The 21,975-nt window shown below is 35.5% G+C and overlaps 1 protein-coding gene across 4 annotated transcripts in view; it reads right to left on the bottom strand.

The window, feature by feature from the left end:
• Positions 1-21,975, bottom strand: part of f (espin protein forked) — a 336,082-nt gene that overhangs the window by 119,134 nt on the left and 194,973 nt on the right. The window contains exon 1 of one of the 4 annotated variants that reach the window (XM_089247038.1): positions 5,946-6,192. The exons of the other annotated variants lie outside the window; for them this stretch is intronic. The gene's annotated coding sequence lies outside the window, so the exon portion shown is untranslated. Of the gene's footprint in view, positions 1-5,945; positions 6,193-21,975 lie in introns of those variants that run through there. 4 annotated transcript variants of the gene reach the window in all.

Genomic DNA, 21,975 nt, shown 5'->3' on the forward strand with positions numbered 1-21,975 from the left:
CAATAATTATGATAAAATATAAATATTTCTGCCCATAAAAAATATTATGGTTGTCTCATCTAAGTATTTATCCCACCCATTCTGGAATTCCGAATTTTCATCCTTTCTATAATTCTGTATTTTCATCCTTTCTACAATTCTGTATTTTCATCCTTTCTACAATTCTGTATTTTCATCCTTTCTACAATTCTGTATTTTCATCCTTTCTACAATTCTGTATTTTCATCCTTTCTACAATTCTGTATTTTCATCCTTTCTACAATTCTGTATTTTCATCCTTTCTACAATTCTGTATTTTCATCCTTTCTACAATTCTGTATTTTCATCCTTTCTACAATTCTGTATTTTCACGGGTTCTGCAATATTATTTTCCTTATTTTCTAGGTATGGATTTTTGGACGACCACTCCCGTCTCTTCTATAATACATAAAATCGGGGCTGAGGGGAGCCGAAATTATTAAGACACCACCGGCCCAACAATTTATTGCCGATTCCGAACGACAGCGTTCGACATTGTGACTTCTTTATACTCACCGGTGGATTGGTACTTTAACAACTCGGTGTGGGATCCCTTGCGGTTGCAATCTTTTTCTGTGGTCATGTCGCCAATTCAGATTTGCCCTGGTGTCAGGAAAGTTTCTGAAGGACGAACCGACGACTATCGAACACGCGACATCTGTAAACTTCTTCGGTATACTCATCATTCATTGTAAACTTCTGCGGTACTTCAGGCGAGTATCTTATCGACCTGAGCTACCTCGCCCAATCGTGCCTAAAAACTCAGGGTTGAGATACAATAAAGCTACTAACATATGCTGAATTTTTTTAATGGAGCCAATCTTTCTTAATACATAATTAACACCAATAAATTTGAAAATTTCACACAAGTGAGAGAAAAACTAAACATTTTCACCTAATAGGCCGATATATAATCCACCATGGAGCCTCTGGATGGCATCTAGAGCAAGACTCGGCATAACATTTTACATCCAGTTTAGTTCAGTATCTCACTTGAGATCAGCATAAGAAGGTAAACTTCTGTAGAAAACATGAGATTACGTTAAAATGACATAAAATCCCATCGAGACACTGGGAATGTAAAAATATTTAGAACCCATCAATCAGCCAAGTCGACATAAAACAAGCGACTTGCCGGACAATGTCCAACGATAGACAGTGCTCATGAAGTACGAGAATTTCTTTTGTTTCCAACAGTCTTTCCCAAAGTTTGCGTCGTGCTCCTAGAGGTATCACCTACCTTTGTCAGGGGTGTCTTAGCGAGCTAGAGATATTCATTTGTGAGTTTATTTATGCTTTGTAGTGGTTCTTTTATATAGGAAAATACCTATCACAAGCTATTCTGCGAAGCCGCAGATGAACCATAAATTGGATAAGGGAGTCAAGGGTGACAAAAGTTGGAGAACCACTGGTTTACGATCTTGTACATTCAGCAATATGAATACAGAATCGATATCTAATGCCTAAAGAACAAAAAACACGCTCGAGAAGAAGCTCTATTTAATCAACCAATTATAAGGCGAGGAGGATCATGTCACGGATTTAACTGCTTCAGTAGCCGACCGACCAATCGAAACAACACTACGATATATATATACAGACCTACATTTCTTTCCTTTTTTTTTTCACACCGCACGTTTCTATTTTAAGCAACAAACACATAAAAGCTAGAAACTACTTGGAAGAATTATTTTTTTTTTTTACGCAGTCTAGGTCGTTCAGAGATCGTAACATAATAGAATTTTTCCCCTCAATGCACCACAAGCCATGGGTTAAGTAGAAAAAGGGTGTAACACACCTTATGTTTTAAATAGATCAGATTAACAAGGCTTTATATCTGCTTTCATTTTTCCCGAGCTCTAACTTCTCCATTTGGAACATTTAAGGAGCTTATTTTCGAAAGGGAATATTTCCACTTTTACTAAATTTACAGTAGAAATTAAAAAAAAAAACGTATTCCCCTCCTGAATACGTTCGTTTCGCAAAAGTAGAAAATAGCACAACAGGTAGCATATAGTTAGCAGAAGAATGTGTAATTATTTTGTTTCTTGCTCAACATTCAAGAAAGATATCGTCATTTGAATTTTGGAATTGTTCCGTTTCGAAAGGAAATTAGTGGAAATATTACTTTTTTTGATTAAAATTGGAGATTTTCAAGTCTGAAAAATTGGAAACTTTCTACGTCGCCTGTTGATTTCAGGACATTGTACCTACCCTAGGAAGGTACCTTACTGCCCTCTCGTTATCATCGTAAGAAACAATATCAATCGACAGTGGAACCTCCCATAATGGGTACTTCCGTTAGCGGACACTATTTTGAATTACGTTGGCGGGGCTCAATGTATTTTACTATCCATTAATGGACATATGGACATTCTTCGTTAGCTGACAAAATTTTACATTCCATGGGTGACCGTTATCGAGAGGTTCTACCAAAAAGTACCGAAGTGAATGAACGAAGTGGATATGTTCCCTTTTTTGGTGGAAACGACTAACTACAGCGTAATTTTTACCGTAATTTCAACTATCAAGGCATACTTCTGTTCAGATAAAATAGTTAAAAAAAGTTATTTACTCAGTGAAAAATAAAGCACTTTTTGTGAAATTGTTAAATAAAGAAGCGCTAGTGAAATTCTTAATTAACAAAACTTAATTTATTTTTCCTGTGTATTATATTTTAACTTTCAATAATATATCTGAGCTTAATACATTTTTAATTTTTACGGCGCTGAGCTGAACTTTGAACAGACATATTCTTGAACCTTCTACGGATTTGTGGCTGTGCTAAGGAATATTCTGCATTTGTAAGATTGTTCGTTACGCTGCTGTAGCACTTTACGTATTTCACGTTCTTCATGTCTTCACGCGCATTCACAGGAGCTGGCTGACATAACCAGGGCACGATTTTCGCCTGGGTAACATGGGCATTTGCCCGAGGCCCGATGTTTTAAGGGGGGATAAATTCATAATATAGTACATATTTTATTCAATTTTTTATAAATTTTATTTGGAAAAAATTGTGAAAATCGAAAAAATTCCCATAAATCACATCATACTAATTCCAAATTTTCCAATATTAGCAAACGCTATTAAATATCAATTTTAATATTATACCAATCAGTACTAAATTTTACACAACATGTACAATGCACCTATTGCAATATTAACTCCATGACAAAAATATGTTATAATGTGTAACAGTCTGATCAACACGTTTGATCAACATGAAACCTTCATGAAGCTTCTGTATATTTGCAATGTAAACTTCATGCATCTGATCTTTTCCAAACACTTTTTTTAGAAGAACTGCAACAATTTTTATCCGTGGTTCAGGTTGGTGACACAATGCCACAAATGTTAAATAACGCTAGAGGTTTAGAAGAGAAGTTTTCAAATTTTGAGACAGCATTGAATCATCATCAATGACAACATCACCAATATCAAAATGTTCTAGAGAAATATCATTCATCTTATTAAAAAGGATAAAATCATCAGTGGTCTTAAGTATTTTGACCACTTTTGAAAGAAAACTGTCACCATATTTATCGTGTATTGAAGCTGATATAACTCAAAAATTCTATTTTGATGACATAATCGATGATTTTGCTCATATAAGGTGCGGAAAAAACTTTTTATGTAAGATGAATAATTTTAGATTACATTTCTCATTTAAAATAGTGCATATCATTTTTTTTTTTATGTGTTCACAAACAACATGTAAGGCATTAGCTGACGCACAATACCTCTTCGACCACAGTCGGGGGGGGGGGGCAATACGTCTTTTGTCCAGGGCCCCCATCAAGTCAAAGTCGTGCCCTGGCCACAACCATGTTAAAGTATTTTAATCCTTGTTTTTGTTAAGTTTGAATATTTTTATACCATTCATGTTGGAATAAATACCGTTATTGTGTTGTAATCGCAGGGATGAAGTCAGATTACTGGTCGTCAATTTGATAGATACTTTACTTATTGTATTGATAATTACAGTTGTGACAGTTGCGAAAATGCTCTACAACAACATGATACTGTAAGGACGAGATTGCTGTAAATGTCAACACTGTAAATAGAGTATTTATCTAACGGGAAAACTATACTGACACTGCGATCAAAACTATTTCAACATTCATTCCAACAGTAGTATGGAAATTTTCAAACTTAACAGAGAAGCAATTTTATTAAAATATGTAAACATGGTTAGGACAGTCAGCTGCTGTGAATGTTCGAGCAAACCTGAGAAACGGGAAAGATATAAAGTGTTCCACAGTGAAACAAACAGTTTTAGGAATATGCAAGCTATTCCTTTGCTTTGCACCGTTGCAGATATTTTATCTGTAACTTGTTCTTATCTTAACATTTTGTATTGCAGAAAAGCGTCTTCAGTTAACATTGCCTCTTCCGTGACAATCAAATTTGCTGGCGCACACACACACACACACGTAATTCAACTTAATCGCTCACCCGATCCCGAAATATTACGTCAATTGTAAACACTGAAAAAAAAAAGTATTGTATTTTATCGGTTTCTTTTTAAAAGTAAATCAATTAATTTAATTTAGAAATTTCGAGGCAAACCGGTTGAAAAACCCCGGTATAAATTCAAAATTCAAGGACCTGTTTAATGTTATAGAGTTCGATTATAAGTAGACGGTTATAGACTTGACCCAGCAAAGACGCTTGGCAATACGTATAGTGAGAGAATCGTAGAAAGATCACGAAACAAACTCTTCAAGATTAAAGTTTCCAGCTGAGAGAATTCTCTCAACGCTGAAGCATCAGGGCGAGGTATATCAGTAACGGTTTCGATTGCGCATCACTGATCCGCAAGATGCAGACATCATACATGGATGGAGATACCAATCACATGAGGTTGGCACGGCGTCGGCCTACCACGTTGAAAAACAAAAAGTATTCGCATTAAAATGTACAAATTTTAAAGGTAGACGACATTTACATGACATTTCTAAATCTTCCATTATATTAAGGGGTCCCATACCTTTTGTCACGGTGAATACCAATAGAAACGACATTAAAAATGCTATTTAACCATTTATTTATTCCAAATTTTTTACACGTTTTTGATGCTGGTATAAACTTTTACATATCTTGGATACACAATTTATTGTAAATTTTCAAAAAAAAAAAATGCATTAGAAACAGCTTGCACGCATGATAAAAGACAATGACATCAATGTAATTTAATAAAAATTGATGTTAAGTTCATGAAATAAAGCAAAAGTTTGAGATTTCATTGACTCAATCTTATTTAAAATCAAATTTTAAATTTTAAATTTTTGAAACTTAAATTTTTAAATTTATTTTGAAATTAGATTGAGTCAATGCAATCGCAATCTTTTGCTTCATTTCATGAACTGAACAGTTTCTTTTATATATATATTGAATTTATTTTTATTCAATTACATTGATACCATGGTATTTCATCATGCGCGTGAGCTATTTATAATGCTTTTTTTTTTGTAAATTTACAAAAAATTATGCATCCAAGATATATGAAACTTCATACCAGCATAGGGTAGCACATACAATCAAGAACATGTGTAAAACGTTTGACATAAATCAATGGTTAAATAGTATTTTTATGATATTTCTATTGGAGCATGTTTTTACACCGTGTCAAAAGGTATAAGACCCCTTAAAACAATAGAATAAATATCGATGATTCCTACAAAAGACGATTTTTCACCTGTGTTTAACACGGTAATAAATTAAGTATATCGATATGAGAAAAAAAGAAATTTACCTTTATTTCCGATTAAAACGATTATAAATTTTAAGACGAACCTCAATAGAATGTACAGAATATTACACAACTCTCCTGGATTGTTAAGGAATCGGAAATACAAACTGTTAAAGCGTCATAATAATTCTAAAATACCAAATAGGCATCAATAAAATAATTTAAATTCTACCTCGATATCCTCCAATGTTGTTACCGATGTGAATATTTCAGAGAAATCCAACAGAGCACGAAAAATGATGATAACAGTCACACTTAAGTCCAAGTTGCGAGTCCTCGTGGTCAGCAACGGCCACTATATGAACGCGAGGAAACCGAAACGTCAAGATTTTAGCCCGAAAGAAAGCGCGCCATTTGGGAAACCACGCACACGGGTGTTGTTGCGCGAGCGCCCGAAACCAAACAACAACCAGTAATGTCTGAGAACCCACACACACGCGCAACCAAAGAGGCCAAAACGGAGCCTGTGGTTAATTCGACCTCCACTAGATGGCACGGCAAGTGCTCGTGACCCTAAGCGGGCCACGCATCGATGCTTAAGAGGCCAAAACAGAAATGAATTGATTATCATTTTTCCTCGTGCCGCGGGTTTTTACTTCCAAATAAACAAGGAAAAAAAACCCGTAATATATAATAAAACCTCATTTTTAGATAATTTTTTTTTTCAATATCCTAATACCAAAAAAAAAAAAAATCACTCAGATTTATTTTAAGGAAGGTATTTTTATTTTTCCGTATATACAAGAAAACAAATTCCAAATAATATATAATACGAGAAAAATCAATTATAATAGTCTTCCATTATGGAAATTTTTTATACGAAGTGATGTTCTATGTTTATTGCTAATTAGCATATTTGTGACAATTTGTTTTATTTGTTTTGTTTTTTTTGAAGTAAGCCGATGCGTTTCAAATATTTCCTCTATCCAATATAAAGCACTTATTTATCAACAAAATAATTTGGATAATAACTTATTATATTGCTGTGATGTGTCGTAATTTTCCCGAGGGATTTGGAATTTGGCGAGAACAGAGCATTTACTGACAAGATACGCGTATTCAAGGATAATGAAACTTTGATATACTTGAAAGTTTATGCACAATGGTGTTAAAGACAATTAAACAAACGAATAAGTTACATGACAATCGTTTTGGCACCGACTGGGTGCCATTGTCAAAGATGAACAAATAAGATAAACAAATTTTGAACAAATAGTTCGAAATGACGACAAATCTGCATTCGGTATCCTTTCACCGTGAACGAATTTCGTTTCAAGAGAGAATCTAAAAAGTTTCAAGATAGATTTGTTCCCAAACTGTGGGTCACGACCCCTTGGAGGGCTGCGTAAATGAGCTCGGGGGGGGGGAAGGTCGCGAAATATTTCACAACGTCTTTTTTAAATGTCTTGAAGTAAATTCATTTGCAATGCAAATGAATATATGCCAAAACTAAAAGCATGAGCTACTAGTTATTTATGTACGCACTCACTAGTCAAAAGTAAAGCATACAACCAATACATTAGAAACTACGGGGCGTCTGGAAGAGGAAACTCCGTTAAAATTGAAAATCTTGAAAACGGTGGACAGCCCTGTAAAATTTTAATTACCAGGTTTGTGACGAAATCGTGTAGTTGAAGATTTTGAATATATAGGAAGCCCTACAATCATTCAATTTTCATTGATTGTCTGACAGAGGTTGATGCATCCCCTGCATACACACATACAATCACATGCACTGACGTGTATCGCAATCTCTCTCTCTCTCTCAGAATGCCAGTTTTTCAAAAAATTCGAAAAATGCAGAGTTGATTATGCACGTATGAATAGTATCGGTGCAGCGCCATCTATCGATTGAATATTAACTGAAGTTGAAGAAAGGAGGAGGGGAGGGGGGTCGCCAATAAAATTCTCGTCGAAAAGGGTGGTCGCACATCAGAAAATTTGGGAACCACTGAGATATAGCAACCGACCAATTGGAACAATTCTTCGGCAGCTGGAAACTCATGATTTTGTTCGGTGTCCTCAACTGTCAACTGTTTTTGTTTGCTTACCTTTTTCTTCACATCGGACAACGGCACCCAGTTGTTACCGTAACGCGTCAGATGTTACGTTTCAAGAGAGAATCTAAAGAGTGTTGAGATGGAGCAACCGACCAATTAGAACAGTTCTTCGGCAGCTGGAGGCTCATCGTTTCGTTTGGGGTCCTCAACGGTCAACTGAAATGTTTGTTTTCTTACCTTTTTCTTTACTTTAGACAACGGCACCCAGCTGGTGCCAAAACGCACATCAGGTGTTACTTGTTATTTTATTTATTTCTCTTTAATAACGTTGTGTATAAATTTTCGAGATGTAATTGCGCGTGGAATATTTTCCACAAGCAGTTTATTTCTAGATTCTCTAGTTTGTTTTCCAATGGCGGATAAAAAGTGGTAAAACAATATCTTCTGGCAACATCGATGCCCGAAAGGATATATTTAATCCGTAGCTCCACTTACTTGTCTTAACCTGGGAATAGTGTGATCAACGAGTCCTCCTGACTTGTTGCCCTCGCATTCACTACTTTCCCAATACACACCAATTCGGTGAGCTAATCCAGTTCATTTCAATAAGTCACGGTCATTTTTTATGTGTATTTGAAAATTAATTGAACTCAAGTATTTGAGATAAAAATCTAAAATCTTCGGAACTAAACTTTATCCAAGAGTGAATTCATGCCTAAGTCCAACATAATCATCATAAAACTACAAAAGAAGTTTTAGGATCTCTCTCTCTCTCTCTCTCTGTCCAGGAGTCACATTAATGTGACGACTTGTTCTTTTTTGCATAAACAGTAATGACGCTAGGTGGCTGGCTGGGTGGGAATATAATGCACGATATAGTCACTCTGTAAGTGTATTAATCGTTGTTGTTACAGGTTGAATAAGTGATTTATATCAGATTTCCTTAAAAGGGATGGTTGTCGGCCAAACTTATACTGTGTGCCGCTCCAGTTCAGTTCGGACAACTCAAACGTTTAGTATTTAGGGCACGAGAAAAATTATCGCAAACTGGGGTGAATTGGATACAGATTTTGGACATTTTTTTTGTATTGTCTCCTTATGAATTGACATTTTTTCGAAAAGTTGCACCACTAGAGAAGGAAGAAGTTTTTAGTTATTTGTTTATGCAAGGATAATATTGTTTTGTAGCTTATTATGTTGGAGGAAAATGAATGCAAAATCGTACCCAATTCACCCCTTCAGGTGGGGTGACTTAAGTACAGAGTAATAGAGTGGTGTACCCCCAAGCCACCCCGCCTAAAGGGGTGACCACTCTATTGCTTTGATATTTCGCTTTTCGAAGCGTATGTTTCCATGTCTACCAACTAGTAATTAGGGACAAATAAAAAGTATATAAATACACAAATTTTGTTTTTATTGCAAATTTAAATACAGGGAATTATTCTTTTATGTCTACACTGTAAATTTGCCTAGTCGAAGATGTCTGTTTTGGTGTTAATCTTTAAATGCGTGGTGTTAATCTCTTAAAATAATTTAAAAGTTAATCTGCTGTTCTGTGTAATTTGCACAGATTTTGGAGTCTAGCATTTTCTTATTTGTTCGTGGCATCTATATAACTGTGTGTGCCTGTAACGAATATAAATTATTGTTCTCAAGTCAACCAGCAAATATTAAACATTTCACTAATATAAAAAACAGTATTTAACAAAGTGTCTTAATTAGATTAATTATAATCCACAGTTAAAACAATGACTACACTTACCAAAACAAACTTCTATCAAGACTGAAAGTTGCACCCACTAAACACTGTAAACAAAGTTTCGGTTTCATGAAACATGGCATTTGGTTTCATTAAATATATGACATCCATATTTGTTATGGGCATCTTTTCCCAGCCACCTCGTTGGGTATTTTGCCTGTTATGGCGTTGTATTTGTATATTTGTATTTGTATGAAAATTTAAAATACAGATTATGATAAATGTAAGAGGGGAAAAAAAGACGGGATAGTTATATGAGAGGTTTGCACAAAATGTTAAATCACGGAGGCTCACTTGGCTACACTTGGAATCACCTCCCTATTTCATGTATAGTAGCTATGGCGTCATCTAAAATAATAAATTAGAGTACGTATCCAAATCACCCCACTTTACAGTACTGTTTCTTTTCCATGATCGATTTGTAACCACAAATTGGTGATCCATTAATTTTTCAAACTATGTCAAAATGTAGTTATGTAGCACCTATTTAACTTAATGAATTGTAGCTATAGCGATTAATAAAACAATTTTATTAATTAATAGATTTGCTAAAATGCAATCATTTTCAAAGCTTTATTTTCATATAATGAACAAAATTGAAAGAAAAATTCCCATTTCTGATCCATTTTTCTGATATAAATGAAAAACATTCAATATAAAGTTCCCCCCTTAAAAGTGTAGAGTAAATAATTAAACAGCTCCACTTCAAAAATAACCTGAGTAGATCTTTTCACCCTTATCCCATCTACATCCATGTATGTATATATCCATGTAACTATTAACAATCCCTGTACTTGTGTAACATGTGTAAGTGAAATAAATTTGAAACAACAGAGAACCAATCGTCATTGATATCAGAGTTGAAAATCGGCTTCAAAGAGGATTGAGGTCCGACCGAAAGTTGAAAACAGTTGTCCATATGAACCAGTTAGCTATGTAAATTTTGTGTAAAATGTGATTACAGCAAATACTGTTGTGCACGGAGCTCCAAAGCAGTTGAATGGCTACTATATCCATGGTAACAAAGCTGCGGTATACGAACAGCTTCAATTTGCATCGGGTATCAAAATTAAACAACTTATAATCAGAAAAATGTCACCTTTGCCGTTGAGTCACATTTTATATTGCGTTTGGTGTGGGTAGATGACGTCGCTCAGTCATTTTCTCAGCCACCTCGTAAGATTGGCCCGTTGTGGCCTTGTATCTGTTTACATACTAAGGCAGCGTGCATACTGGCGCGATACTGCAAGCGGTGCAGCATGCAACTCGACGCGGATTGGTTAAGAAACCTGAAATTTTCGAGTTTTTAACTAATCCGTGTCGAGTTGCAGCTGCATCGCTTGTAGTATCTCACCAGTGTTTAATGCTCGTAACAGTCAAGAATAAACACTTTGCAACAACTGCTTGATAAAAACAGCGAATGATCGCCAGATTAAAGTCTGCAAAATGTTATTGTTGCATCGTGTGGCTTCACTGATAAATCTGAAAGACACTTGCAACCAACATTGTAACGAATTCATTTTCACAGATCGCGTATACCAGTAAATGTTTATTGTCTTCCCTGTAGAGCATTTGATCTTCCAGCACGGTATTGCGATGCCATTTTACCAGAAATGGCTGGCAATAAATGTAAAAGCATGACCATAATTACCAAAGGCTCTCTTGGTCAAACCGGACAATCTGAGTGCATAGTAACTAACGTGGTTCGACAAAAAAGCACCAACTGTGTAAAAAAATTACTAAATATGTGAAGACGAATTCAACGATATATAATTCGAAGGGGAAACGAACAAACAATTAAAATGACATGCGAATCAAAACAACAACAAAAAGGGTTTTTTTTTCTCCCTTCAGGTCGTCATCTTGGAATGAATGGAAGGCGGTCAAATATCTATGATGAAGGTGGATAGGAAGAAAGAAAAATCCATATATAATAAGAGATCTAGCCGATGCAAAGGCTTTATAATCTCATAGAGTCTATTCAAATGAGAAAGAGGACGGGCAAAAGGGTGTTGTTCTGAAATTCCTCCATATGAAAAGGATTTCACGATAATTAATTCCAACGTAAAACGGACGCGCTGGTCTAAAGAATGCAAGGGGGGATGGAATAAGCCGCCATTTTACTGTATATATATTCAGAATATACAAGAAAAGCGATGGAAAGAGTTATGCGTTCTTTGAAATGAAACATGTTCTTCAGAATGAAACATTCTTAATTTATGAATATTGATCAGTTATGTATCAACAATGATTCCCAACCGCTACACATTAAGGGGACTTGATACCTTTAACATGGTGAAAAGGTATGCTCTAATACAAATATCATTAAAAATACTATTTAACCATTGATTTATTTCAAATGTTTTACACATGGTCTTGATTATACGTGCTATCCTATGCTGGTATGAAGTTTTACACATCTGCGATATTTAAGTTTTTTGTAAATTTTAAAATTTAAATTTTAAATTAAAAAACCAATTTTAAATAAGATTGAGTTAATTAAATCTCAAATTTTTGCTTCATTTCATGAACTGAACAGTTTCCTTTATTTTGAATCAATTTTTATTCAATTACATTGATGTCATGGTATTTTATCATGCACGCAAGCTATTTTTAATGAATTTGTTTTTTGAAAATTCACAAAACTTTCAGTATTAAAGATATGTAAAACTTTATACCAGCATAGGATATCACATACAAACAAGAATATGTGTAAAAGACTTGAAATAAATCAATGGTTAAATAGTATTTTTATTGATGTTTCTATTAGAGCTTAGTTTTTCACCATGTTAAAGGTCTCAAGTCCACTTAGTACAACAAGCTTGTTTCACAAGTATTGGCTCATTCTGACACCAATAAAAAAATTGAAAGACGAGGAAATAGTTTATCTTGAAAAAAAAAAGCATTCACAGTACACTATACACTATATCCAACGATATTTCAATTAAAAAATGTCATAATGGGCATATTGCAGTGTTCCGAAAATCTCCGTGTGATGTTATGTTTAACCTCATTCATAGGACCCAAGTGTAACTGGTGGTTCGACACACACACACAAGTACGGCTCTGAATCCATTTACTAAGGATGTGTCGGTGGTATTTTTTTATATTTTTTGCCTTCAAGTACCGTTTCATACACAAATGGATGGCCAGCTAGTAGCTGATGACCGATGTCAGTATCGCACCGATGCGAAACGTTAAAAACAGTCTAAAGACATTATTCCGTCACTTTGTTTACCAGAAAACCGCATGGTTTATCCATATTAACAACCGTTTTGGGCACATTATGTCGAAGTTTAAATTCGTGTATAAATCACGATGGTTCGTTCCATGTCGTCACAAATTGTCCTAAAGCAGCTTTTTCAAACACTCAAGACGAACCAAATTCACTTCGCAAGAATTTTTGCAAACTCTTAATGCAATATGTATCTTGTATAAACAGCTTTTTAAGTAAGTAATTCTTACTGGAATCGTCTACTAATATGAAATATAACCCACTAATTAACCACTAACCAATGATCCAAAATCCCATTAACCGATATCGAATTATAAATTCCACGCATGTGTAAAGAGTACAGAGTCGCATAAAACCGGACCTCGGGTACCAGAATTAGGTAACTGATAGTAATGAAACACCATGCACTCATACCATGTTGTATTCTAAACACTGAAGTATATACTGTGTGTTTGACGATATCTCTAGATAAGATCTTGTAATCCATACCATATAAATATATTTGAAACATTGGAAAAATGTAAAATCGTTGAAGCAAAATAAATTCTAGTGAATGAAGAACTGTGCAGCCCGAGAGCAAGAGAAAGAAAGAAAAAAATGGGAGATTAAACAAGGCATGAAAAGTAGAGAAAGCGCATCACGCGTGTGCAATTTGTTGCACCAAAATGTAAATGCTTCTGGCCAAAACATCGTACGGAGATCCTTGAAAATGATGCAGAACGATTATTTTTATCAACAGACGATGCTACTGATACCGGCATCTCCAAAATTGTATAATGATGATCATATCGAATCTTCCCCTCTAGGACAAAAAATTCACTATTTTTTCAAATTGAAAAACATGTCTGTGCGGTAAAAGAACATGCACTTGATTCACTAAGAAAAACCATATCCTTTTTCTTCTTTGTTTTGCCCCGTGGGTAATGAACGCGATCTTCCAGCCGGAACCACACAAAAGGACCTCAAGAAGTCCCTATCGGAAGACCATCATCATCTGTCATCTTATATAGAATTTTAATAGGAGAAGAACTGAAGAAAGAGATGATATATAAGCTGCACACCACATGGATGAAGCTATAATTTATGCTGTCATCCAATGATGCATCTCGTTCAAAGCTAAATCAGAATGAATTCCAAGTTCAATGGTTACTATGTAATACAGTACCCACCGCTAATAAAATCAGTCATTTTATAAAATCAAATTCTTGAAACGAAATCGAATTAACACCTATCACATTAACCCTTTCAGACCCTGCTGCCACCAACGTGTGGGTTGCTTTTTCTCACTGTAGAATTTTTTCTTTTGATTTCAGGGAGTCAAGTTCTGATTTGAAGGGTTGTGCAAGTTTTGAGTTAGAAATAAATAGATTTTTGGGGGATTTCCATCAGAGGGCAAGTTTTTTTTTTAAGATGCGTTAAGGGAGAGAGTGCTTCCGGAAAGCGTATGATTTATTACATAAAATTTAACAATGAAATTATAGAAAAAATTGTATGTGAAGATGAATATACCCTGCATCACATCTTGGCTGAAAAATTTTGAACGAATTATTTCTTCACAAAAAAAAATTATAAAAAAAATTGAAAATTTGAAAAAATAAATAAATAAAAAAATTCGCTGCCATTTATGTTTTAATGCATTTTTTTGAGTATCAAAACTGCAAAAACATTTTGAAAATTCCGAAAAATGAATGCTTGAAGGTCTGAAAGGATCATAAAATTTCCGTTGATAAAATCAACGCCGCCACTTTTAAAAATCAAAAAACCATTTTTTAAATGGATTTTCATCTACTAAAATACTGCTTGAAACTCAAAAGTAAGTTTAACCTTTGAAATTACATAATATGGTGTTATTTTCAGCATCCAGAATTCGTTTGCAATTTTTTTCAAATATAAGCATAAGAAAAATATCAGTGTCTATGAAAAATATGAGGTTTGGGAGAAGTGACAAAAGAGAAACTAGTGACTCTTTAAAAGGGTGGGGGGGACTTGTGATTCTAAGAAAGCTTTCTCTGGAGTGTATGAAACATCGCCTTTCGCAAAACCCGTCATTCAGCTGCTATCCGTCGCCGATGTGACGTCTGTATTGCAGCTGGTAGTCGCTCATTTGAGCATTTGTTGTAAAGTTTTCGATAAATAAATATCACATTTGTCCTTTATAATTCGTCTCACTGTGTTCTCAATTTTCAACACACAGGCGCCCTCTCGCGGCTTGCCGCTTGCTTTCTACCCCACATTGTATGGTGAAAGTTGTTTGTTTTTGCGAGTTCTACCACCCCTTACAGAGTTCTAACCATCAGTTTAGTTACACAACCTGTATAAATGTTACTGCCAAAGAACGAAATTGGCCAATTTCGTTAAATATTTACCCAGCCATTTCGTGAATTGGCCGGTGATTCCTGGCCAGACTGACAACAAAAGACATGATTCGGAATCATCGTCAATTAGGCGTATTTTTATGTCCAACCCATCGAACCGCAGTTACGATGAGGTAATATTTTTTTTTCTCCAACATTTGCCAGAAGAAACTATATGTTTGTATAATTATATTTTTAGTTTTTTCTCTCGTCACGTAAAAAAAGCCAATACAGCTGCTACATTCGTATAGACATGTATCACACGTTGGCGATTAGAAAAAACTGGATTTGGCTCCTACCGGGCCGTCTTATATCAGCACATCGAGCTTTGGCCAGGGATCTCCGGCAATTTCACGAAATGGCCCGTCAAAGTCCGAATCTCTTCTGCAATTCGGACTTTGACCAAAACTTTGGGCCAATTCGTGAAGTGGCCGCTCTCCGGGCTTTGGCAGCAACATATATATATATATATATATATTATATACTGTACTGTGCACCATTTTTTTCTCTTTCCACATTTCTTTTCTTTCCCCTCCATTTTTTATCATGCGAACAAGGAAACCAGTTTTTTTATAATTTGTAGTTCAAATTTGTAGCCAAAAGCCCGTACTTGAAGAAATTGACTGAATGATGAATTTTCTAATGAGGAATATGCCTGAAATTCTTAGATTTAAACGTTTAATAACTCAGCCAATTTCGGTTGTAAGAAAATGATTTTTTTTTTCTTTAACTTGTCGATGCACCGTAATTTTAAACTAAAAGTATGACTTGAGATTTAAGAATTGTCGAGATTTATTAATTAGCTATTGGTCAACGATAAGATTGGACACCCTGTAGAACATCAATAACGAGTCGCATCATCCACTAGATAGTAAATTGTCTTACAACGATAGCCCGAAGCTATTCTCGGTACAGAAAAAAAAGGACAAAGTTACAGAAAATTATCAGGAGGAAATAGATGCATTTTAAATCACCTCTAAACCCTAAACTGCCGAGTATAGTTAACTGTTTTAATCACCTGAAGAGAGCTGGAATGGACCAGGGTAACCAAAGAATTTATGAGTAAAATATAGGGTCCTGTATATTGGATAGTATAGCTCTGCGTTTCTCAACCTATGATGCGTGGACTGAAGATTTAATTTAAGAATGTTCTTCTATTTAATAATTAAAATGACTCAATTATATGCAACTAATATTAATGATATTTCCAAGGATTTGAATAAAATTACGCTCGGATACTGTAGATTATTTGTGCTTCAAGTTGTGCATTATTTCAGAAACATTAGTGGTCCTTGGATTCAGCGAAACGCTAATCTAGTCAAATAAACTTCTAGAAATATATAAAATGTCGATTTTTGTCTTAAATATTTCGGAAAAAAGCGTTTTGCGAGGAACGTCTATAGTGTATATTCACACTCGGTTACGCCGCGTCGGAGCTAGTGGTGCCTTTAGCACGGGTCCGAGCACACCCTCCGCCAGAATTAATTCTAAAATGGAAAACTTGAAGCTCAAGCCGATCACCGCATCAAAAATGCTTCCAACACCACTGTTCACATGAAAGTGTTGTCGCATTCCGGTTTGGCTCGCCGACTTATGCTAAAACTCGAATTGCTAATCTTTGAATTTAAATCGTCCATAGCAAGTAAAACACCAAAAATTCCTCGGTGCTTACCGACAACCTGTTCTAGTAAATCATGTGCAAGAATTGTAAACTATGATACCAAAGATGACACCATAATTTTATAGCGGGAAAAATCTACGTTTCATTTCACCCAGAAACCAAAGGAATGTTTTCCTTTTTGTTTCAACACTACCTAACAAATATAGTAGCGTTAAATTTCTTGTTTCTAAGCTAAAGACGATGTGAATAAAAAAATGAAAACCATTCTTCCGTCTAATTAAGTATTCAAAATGGACTTTCTCGAATAGGTGCTACTTATGGGGTGCTGTGAGGAAATGAGAGATAATCTATTACTAATGTATATGAATTTTCATTAAATCACGATTTATCTTCGGAAACGATTGGGATTTCATGTTATAGATGAAATGATTACAATACCCCACAGGTACAAAAATGAAAAACCTCACGAAAACCAAAAATAAGATATAAGCTGAATAAAACAAGATACGAAATTTCCCAATAAAAGAAAAGGCGCAGTATTTCATGCGTTGCTTGATCGGAAATGCAAATGTAGAAAACGCTGCCACTACAATACGATATCACACATAAAGTATATAGAATTATATTGTATAAAAAAAAAATGACGTGTAATTAAGTGAGATATGCGTGTTTCTGTTATTGTTCATTCCCTTCACGGTACAGTGAAAATTTCATCTTTTTTGAATAATATCTGTACATGTATTACCATATTTGGTGAAAGAACATCGTATCTCTTCCCATAATCAATATACTGTAATACATAGCATATATAATATGCTGTTGATTTATTTATAAGTCATGAAAGAACATTTTTGAATTACAAAAATATATCGAAAAAATCCAATTTCACTGTCTCGGGAAGTTTGATTTCACCAAAATCAAACTTCAATACTCCAATCAAAAATAAAATGCAATATTGCTGAATGAAACAATTTTTACATGAATACGACAAACTGTATGTCATAAATTCCTTGTTTCAATTTAAATCATATATGTGTGACGTGAAACTATCTTTTAGGCAACACAAAAATAAGGAAAACAATGACCATATTTTCCTCTAAAAAGTTACTTCATCGGCTAAAGAATTGAGGATCGTTTCTTTGTCCGTTTTATCGGATTTTAGTTGACCTTATTGACCAATGGCTAGTTTTTCGGCAACGTTTATTGTTGAAAGTGATTCTGATCGTCAGATAACTTGAGATGGAGAGAGAGAATCCGTGTGTGCGTATAAATATATTCAGTTTAGTTGAGAAAGTTTTCCACCAATGTTACATCACTTCAATGGATGCATTACTTAATACGATATTTCAGGTATTTCAGATACATACAGGGTGGGCAAAAACTCCGTAAAAATTTTAAAAATTCATAAAAACCGGAAAAATAAGCGAAATAAAAAACGGTTTGCAGGGTTGGCACCGCTAGGGCAACGTCACGGCGTTGACACCACGGGAATTTTTTTAAGACAGGAAAAAGCCCTCAAAAACAGCCGATAGGTGGCGCTGACGTACACAAGTCAAAGAAAAGATACTCAAATAATGAACAAAATGCCTCCAAATCGTTTATTACAGCAGTATGTGTTCCACATGACCACCACCACAGGGTATAACACATTACAGGCGAGTTACAAATCCAGCAACGGCAGAGTGCAGCAGGTCCGGATGTATACATGACACCTCTCGGCGGATCGCATCTTTCAGTTCCGACAGATTAGATGGACCGGATCGATACACCCAGGATTTCTAATATCCCATAACCAGAAGTTTGCCGGTGTGAAATCTGGAGACCGAGGAGGCCATGGGAACCTGCAACGTCTACTAATGACTTTGCCTACCCCGAACGTCTGTATCAGAAATACCTTGACCGGAGTAGTAGTGGGACTAGTTGCTCCATCTTTCCTAAACGTGACAGTATAAAGCGCATCTATTTCACGCAAACAAATACACGACACTGAGTTTGTCGGTCCATAAACAAAACACCCTGTTTTAAGAACGATGTTACGTTGTGAAAAACAGTGCAAAACTGATTAAAGCTAAGGTACCTTTAACCCTTTCAGACCCTGGTGCCACGAATGTGTGGTTGCTTTTTCTCACTGTAGAATTTTCTCTTTTGATTTCAAGGAGTTAGCCTGGACTTGAAGGATTTTGTAAAATTTGAGTTAGAAATATGGTGAATATGAACTTTGGGAGCTTTCACTAGAGGGAAGCACTTCAAGTTGAGCTCTCAGGGTTTTTTTTCTTAAAGTGGCTTCCAGGAGAAAGTGCCGTTGGGAAAAGTGTGAATTATTACATAAAACTTGGGAATAAAATTTAAAAAAAAAAATTATGTGAAGATAAATATACTCTGCATATCATCTTCGATGAAAAAATTTGAACGAAGTGAATTTCTTTATAAAAAAAGGAACTGAAAATTTGAAGAAAAAATGAAAAAACAAATATTTGCTGTGACATTTGTGTTTTTAATGCATTTTTGAGTATCAAAAATGCAAAAACATTTTGAAAATTCCCAAAAGCGAATGCTTGGGTCTGAAAAGGATGAAAGACAAGACAGCGGACTCGTCGTCCATATTTAATTAATGAAAGAATGAGTTTTCCTCTCCAAGTGATGTATAAGCTGAAGTTGTTTTGAGCAAAAACAGTCCGTACAACTCTTCAACACCCGGTATAACCGAAGATATGTTTTATCTTTTAAATTTTTCTCGCTTATTGGAGAGATCTACTCATTTTTGTACCTTCGAAGATGCCAGCCACAGATTTGGGCAAAACACTAGAACGTAAATATCCTGGACCCTGACCTAACAGCCTGAAAGTTGCATATATTTCAACTGAATTCGTCACAAAAGTATTTGGTTCATTAATCCAATAAAGAAGTCATCCAGTTACACATTTCAACATGTGAGATGTCTCATACCATTGCCTTTTCTTATACTAAATACATCGATGTAAACATGAAGGATTTTGACCTTGGGTTCGTCTTCCAGGAAGCGATACGATTCTTAATGGGGAAGTTCTGTAATTGCTTACCCGCTGCGTAAATTGAGTTCCGTTGAAGTGCGACTACCACTCGCTGGGACTGGAATAGCCATCTCTGGTCTTACGAAAGCATCTGTTCATTTTGAGCTAACAACACGTGCATTTCTCTCTTTCAAAGATTCCCTGATGCGAAAACTCCAACAGCAACTCAGCACCCGTGTAATTAACCCGAGAAAAAAAGCAAAACCGAAATGTGAACTGCACTTGATTTTTCTGTTGAACGGATAAATTGCTGCCTGAACCAGTGAAAGGGAACGTGCAACGGCAAGTCACCAGAATGAACGGTGATACAAATGTGCACGTTAGTCTTATGCTAGAAATGGCAAGTCTTGAAACACTTTTCTTAGCAGGGAGCTTCTGAAACGCGGCTCCTGCGTGGAATGCAGAAGAAATAAATTATCACAGTTATATCAAAGTGGCTTCCGCGTGGAATAATGTTGTTCCTTCGGGCCTCACACTTAATTCTTGTACCCCCATTGCTTCTATAAATTAGGGAGTTAAATAATATAGTAATACCACACATTATCTAACAATTTTGGATTGCAAAATTTGTACTGAAAAATCGAATGTAATTTTGTTATAGAAAGAAAGATCGCAGTTCTATTTGCAATACTGTATGTAGGCTTTCAGTTACAGGTAATTTTTGTGGATTTCTTCTGTATAAGCTATCTGAATTGTTGCAAATATTGGCCGAAATATATGTTTTTTGATGGAAATTCTGTTTTGAACTTTCAAACTTAGCTGCTCAGCTGCCTTCTGACTTAACAAGACCTGTAGAAGTCGTTTCATCGTCCATGTGTTTGCTAGACGTGACTACCAGCAAAAACCCCTTAATAAGAATTGAATTTCCTGCCATTCCGATAGGTTCTCTTTGTGAATTGACTGACAGAAACATATCTCAAATGCTGTCCTGATCTTCATGATCATTGCAGCAAAAAATACGACTGATAATAATTTTAACTTTGTTTGAAAACTATCGAGCAACCAGCAATACACTCATGGTAATTTAGACGAAAAGTCTAGCGTATTAGTAAAGAACCAATGCAGAATGGGTTCAGGGCTTATGTTAGGCTAAACATATGATACCAATCTGTGTAGTATATTATCAAACATACCATCACCGGATTTGGATGCAAAAATTTTTAAGGGATGTTCATTTTAATGACTTCCTCAGCAGTTATAAACCAACATAATCGGTAGTATTTTAATATATCTTTTTTAAATTTTACGCTTTCTGAATGGGCTTTAATGAGCTCCACAAATGACCCAGACACAATAACCCATCTAGATCTGACATGGCACAAAAAGGGCTGGTTGAATGCGTCATGCGAAGAGATATCTCACACACAATCAGCGCACGATTCTTCGAGCCGCACCCAAATCATAGTGTCCATATCAGAAAAAAATCAGGCGGATTTTGTTTGTGTCCGTGAAAAAACGAAAGGATGCAATCGTTATACGATTAAAGGGTTAAAAAAAAAGGGGGTAGAGATTATCTTCGCTTTTACAGGCAATAAAAATGCAACAGAGAAACACTTTCACTTTAGTCTATGGTCAGTGAGCTCGACTTCCAGTCGCGAGAAAGGTCAGCATCCTTCCAGGACAAAAGAGAACCTCTGGACCGTGGATATGTGAAGAAGGTCACTGACATACTGTTCAAAAGTTTTGTATATATCAGTAGGAAAAAAAATTCCTCTTGTATTATTTATGTAAAAAGACCTATTCGATAACGATGATCAGCGAGTTTTGATGAAGCTCGGTTATTTAACCCTTTTTTTTGCTATCTTATGAAAGATTGAAAAATAAAAATGATTTTTTTTTGGTTTACACAATTGAATTTTGTGCTGAGGATCCATAGAGAACAGCTTAACTTCCGCTTGTATATATTAGGCCGGTCGTTCAATGGAAGCGACAACACGCGGCAAGCTACGCGAGCGGCAACAGCCGACATTAAGTCCGACGACAAAGGGCGTTTGACGTCGTCTACTGAAAGCGACCTTTACGCGCTACTCAGTTCGCGACTGCACTCGATGAGGACAAGCGTGATCATTGAACAATCTCGGGGAAATATTAAAAAAACTAATACTTTTGAGAAAGTTTATCAAGTCCATGCTTAAGGAGACATCTGACTCCTTCTGAACACGGAGAAGGCGTTCTTGTTGTAA

This window comes from Pholcus phalangioides, unplaced genomic scaffold (assembly GCF_987345545.1).
Source record: "Pholcus phalangioides strain wild (caught in Gottingen) unplaced genomic scaffold, Ppha-v1.0 ptg000017l_1, whole genome shotgun sequence".
Classification (NCBI taxonomy): domain Eukaryota; kingdom Metazoa; phylum Arthropoda; class Arachnida; order Araneae; family Pholcidae; genus Pholcus; species Pholcus phalangioides.